Source organism: Phocoena sinus, chromosome 7 (assembly GCF_008692025.1).
Source record: "Phocoena sinus isolate mPhoSin1 chromosome 7, mPhoSin1.pri, whole genome shotgun sequence".
NCBI lineage: Eukaryota > Metazoa > Chordata > Mammalia > Artiodactyla > Phocoenidae > Phocoena > Phocoena sinus.
In genome coordinates this window covers 53,398,816-53,403,741 of record NC_045769.1, presented here as the reverse complement: position 1 = coordinate 53,403,741, position 4,926 = coordinate 53,398,816, and the positions used below count along the sequence as shown (strand labels likewise).

The window sequence follows — 4,926 nt, the reverse complement described above, 5'->3', positions numbered from 1 at the left end:
GTCTGGGGAAGTCATTAACACCCCAATACTTGATTGTGTTGGCCTTAAAATTTTTGAATGCATTAGATGTAGTCACATAATTGGTAAATGCTAAATCTTATACTGTAAGATATTGGCCAATGTCATTTTGAGTTTTGATTGGAATGTTAAGTTTGTATACCAAAGTACATTCCCTTAGCCTGGGTTACCTAGAAAGCAGGCTTCAGTGCCTTAGTTAGAGAGTGCAAATCCAGAGGAAAGAAGTGAGAGATACAAGGGTGGTGAAACAGGGAGAAGAGAGAATGGATAAGAGGATATCTAAACAGACTGGCCAGACCACCTGATCCAGGAGACCTAGCCCCAAAGAGCCATATCATCTGTATCTCAGGACCTTCCCTGTGGATTGGGGAGGGAGGCAGATAAATAAGTTTGTAGTAACTTCCATTTCCCCCTTCTGAGTTGTGCATGCTTGTTTCTTTGAGGGCTTCCCCATCCACAGCAGTAGGGAAGCCAGTAAAGAGAGAGAACATCGGGTACCCTGCCCAGTGCCGTCCTCAGATTGCGCCTGTGTGAGGTTGGCTGGAGCCCACTCAGAGCTGGGCCCTGCAGTGGTTCCAGGACAAGAGACAGTGGTGGCCAAGAGAATGGAGAGGTACAAAGCAGACAGATAATGGGGCAGTCAGAAGTTAAAATGTGAAATCTCTTATCTAGTCTTCCTGGATTTTTTGATGGCTCATCTTTACTGCAAAGCTGGACATTTTGATGGAGACACTTTAATAGGGATATTGAAATGTCCTGTCAAGATGTAAAACCTTTGACAAAGCTTACAAAGTGATATAAGCAATAGCTATTCTTGATTCCCTTCATTATTCCTTGCGTAGGGGCTATGCTAATCTTCTCTGTATCATTCCAGTTTTAGGATATGTGCTGCTGAAGCAAGCACCCCTTCATTATTCCTGACTCTGTACTATCTTATGGCTCAGGAATGGGGAGGAGTAGAGGGATACAGTGCAAGGAGGAGAGTCAGGGACGGTTTAGAAAAAGGAGGTAAAATCAGAGAAGGGGAAGCTCATGGAGAAAGAGGAAGGTGTGATACTCAAAGAGGAAATGAGGATGGGGATCAGGTGGGAGTCGGGCACACTATGACAGGCATCACTTGCTTCACCTTTTTAAGTATGAAGGCAGTGAAAATGTCATTGGTGTCAAAATGTGATCATTTCCTTTAATAGCCAAGGATACTGTGTCTAACCAGCTGTGTGTCCTTGGGATAAGTCTTTTTACCTTAATTGGTCGTCCCCTTACCTGGAAACTGAGGGATTTGGATCTCATCAGAGAATTTCTAAGGTCCTGTCCAACTGTAGAATAACAGTTATAGCTAAAATTAATTGAGGGTTTCTGTTCAAGTACAAATTCATTTAGTGATATTTGTAGTTTAAACTCAGTTAGTAATGCTTACAGCCTAGGTAATGTTTGGAACACAGCCATGCTGTCCCTCTAACTATTCCTTGATCCTGGGCCAGAGGCATTAACAGTCCCCAGCAGTGGGGGAACGTAACTCAGCTGCAGGCTGAGAAGCTCGGCCCCAGGGGCCAGCCCTGCTTGTTATCTGCGGACCTGTGTTTCCATTTGTGTTTTGCTCCAGAAGCTCATGGGAAAAGGCCTTTGGCTCCAGTCCTTAAAGCTTACTTTAACAAAGTTCTCCTTGGAACAAAGATTTTTACCTTTTTTGTACCCTCCTTATTGTTGTTTGGAAGAAGAAAAGTCAGAACAGAAAATATGTGAGAACTAATAAAAGAGTGGTCAGGTAGACCCTTCCTTAGCCGTTTGGTTTTGTCCTTCTCTCTTTGGAGAAATTTGACACAGGTATGATGCTGTGGGTTTACTGTGTATGCGTTTCACACCCTCACTCTACATCCCATACACTGTGAAACTATATATAATCTTACAGGAGTCATTTTCATTAGAATGAACTCTCCAAGTTAGAATTAGTTCATACTTACCTAAAACTTAAATCATGTGAGAAAAAAACTTAAGCAGAACCAAATAAAGTTATAGTGATATCAAAGCATAGACCAACGTGGCAATTGTTAAAACAAAAAGTTTGTAAGAAAACTGCAAGTAAGTAATGTGCCTATAAAATAGAGGTAATCAGATGAAATTGTCAGGATTAATCACAAGTATTGTTCTGCATATTGTTACCTACTTAATATTTGAGAGATTCTGTCTTGGATTCCCCTAATGTGTTGCATGGTTAAAACTGTTGTGTACAAGAAGATGATGATGTTCTTAAAGTAGCAGATGCTTTAAAATCCAATTAAGTAATAGATACAACAGAGATGAAGCCCCAGCTGCATATACCAGTTTGAAAGGAGCTTTGGCGTCTTGTGTGGTATTAACAGCTCCTCAATTTTTCTTAAACTCTTTACTGGTCAATGGCATACACTTGCAGGGCAGCTGATCAAGGTGCGGTCTGTAACCAGAGAATGATTTTCCTCTTATGTGGGTATCAAACCTGCAACCTTGGCTGCACTGGCACTCTTCTTTAACAAAAGTAAGCCGTAGAGCCCAATAGGAAAGTCCTGAGAGCTGTCCTGATCCTTTACTCTTACATAATGAAAATGTACAAATGAAATGCTGTCCTTCAGGGGTCTCCCTCCACTCCTAAATAGAGTTCTTGGTTGATTTTTGTGTCTCTGTTCCAGAAGAATAAACATCGACATCCTTAGTATTTATTTGGCAGTATTCTGTGGAAGCTGTACTGCAGATTTTTCAAGTATGGAAAAAAGTACATAATCCAATATTTTAGACCACAGCCTTGGAAACAGCTGGGACTCTAGTGCAACTGCTCTAAAAATCACCTTAATTTAATTCTCACTAAGAAAAAAGATATCCTCTTTTGGATTTCCCTTGGATGCGCCTTCTCCACAGTGCCTGATTTCATCCATGCCATTAATCCCTGCACATTGTATGCGGCCACAAATATATATTCATAAACTCCTCTCTTCTCTCTGAATAACTGCTTGGATCAAGGAAGCAACATTCTCCAAGCAATACCATTTTGTGCCCTCGCTATTTTGAGATGGTGCCTGTGAAGGAACTTTTAAAAGTGTACAAGTGCCATATGAACATATGGGAACACTATCATTACAAAGCTATCTGTTCATATTTTTAACTGAGAGAAGGCCTTGAAATCTCCACGTAAGAAGTTCGGGAAATGGATATAATATACAGGCTAAAAGTGCTGTATCAATTGTGTATAAGGCAATAGTAGTTCTTTAAATTTCTTACAGAAGCAATGGCAGGATCATCTGGGGATTCTTATTAAAATATTGACTCTTGGGCTCTATACCTTAGACCGTCTGCGTCAGAACCCCTTAGGCTTGAATATCTGTATTTTACATGACCCTGTGGTTCCCTGCACAGCCCAAAGCCAGGGAATCACTGCTCCGAGGGGAGTCATGCTCTTGGTTTTCTTATTCGTCACTCAAAGGTTAGAAATGCTGCTCACATAATAGTCAAACCCCAGGACATTTTGCTGGGCAGGTTATGGAGTTCTCTGTAGCGTTATAAGCTAGTGGAGGTAAATGTTTCTAAAATGTTTCCCTCTGATGGGAACGGCAAGAGGGCTCAGACTGCTGTCTCAGAGGAGATCTTGGCCATCCCTCCAACTCTCCTGTGACTCCTTCCAGGAATGTAGGGACAATGGAAATAAGCCTCGGGTTCACAGTGAAAGCCCCAGCTAGTAATGGCTATCTGTATCTCTTTGTTCTGCATTGTCCTTGCCGCCAGTATCTCTCTCTCTGGGATCAGAAGAAATACAATGGGCATGAATGTCAGAATTGGGACCTAATGCCACAGTCTAGGCTCAGAGGACTCTTATGTTAGAAGAGATCATTAGTGTTTAGGGCGGTGGTTCTCATACATCAGAAATCAGTGGCAGGGCTTGTTAAACACAGTTTGCTGGGCTCTACCTGCAAAGCTTCTGATTCATTAGGTCTGGGAGGGGCTTAAGAATCTGTATGTCTAACAAGCTTCCAGGTGATGCTGCTGGTCCTTAGAATTAGAATCAGAACCAATGCTTTAGAGTAAGCCTCCAGTTGCCAGCACAGCTGAAACTGATATTCCAGGCAAACTAAGAAATACAAAATTCCGCCACTAACCTGGTGAAGCTTGCTGCAAAACAAGCACAGCTGTATAGTGTAAGTTTATTTTCTGTTTTGTTTTTGCAATTCTAGTGTCAAACACTGGAAGTTACTACCTGGTTGGTTGCCCTAGATTCTGTCATTCTTTACCTTTCTCTGGGCTCTTTTACCATTTTTGGTCAGAGGCAACCATACCAGATTCTCCTCAGGGGACTCTCAGGGATTTTTTTTTTTTTCAGCCAACCTGAATCACTCCAACCATGTGTTCTCAATTTATTCATTATATAAATCATTGCAGAAGGTTGCATGTAGGAGACTTGAAGTGAAACTAAAAGAGAGCACACACACACACACACACACACACACACACACACACACACACACGTTCTTATGTCGCTTTCTTCCTGATCAGGGACCTCGAGACCACTAGCTAAATTCTTTATTGTATTTGTGGACTTCAGAAACCTATAGTGTGGCAGAGTTAAATATTGAACAAATAAGGGGGATAAGGCCCTTATTATGCTGAGTATGAATCATAAACTTGGGTGGAAATGGAAGTAGGTCTCAGTGGAATTACCCTGTACTCAAAGATTTAGGAGGAAATCAAAAGATCCATGCCTGGAACACATTTGACTCCAAACACCAGGTTTGCACAAAAGGAGAGGGAGTAGCTTAGTAAAGGTGAAAAGCCTTCTGAATTGGTCGTATGAACTGACAACTATTGTTGGGGCTTTGAAAGAAAAATCTCAAGCTCAGTGAGGAGTGAAATCAGTTTAAAATTCGGTTTTTGATCTTTCAGTGAGAG

The 4,926-nt window shown here is 41.6% G+C and overlaps 1 non-coding gene across 1 annotated transcript; it reads right to left on the bottom strand.

The window, feature by feature from the left end:
* Window positions 1-814: 814 nt before the first annotated feature.
* On the bottom strand, window positions 815-922 carry LOC116757275. Its single transcript, XR_004350921.1, has one exon. It is a non-coding gene; the product is annotated as a U6 spliceosomal RNA (small nuclear RNA).
* Window positions 923-4,926: the final 4,004 nt, after the last annotated feature.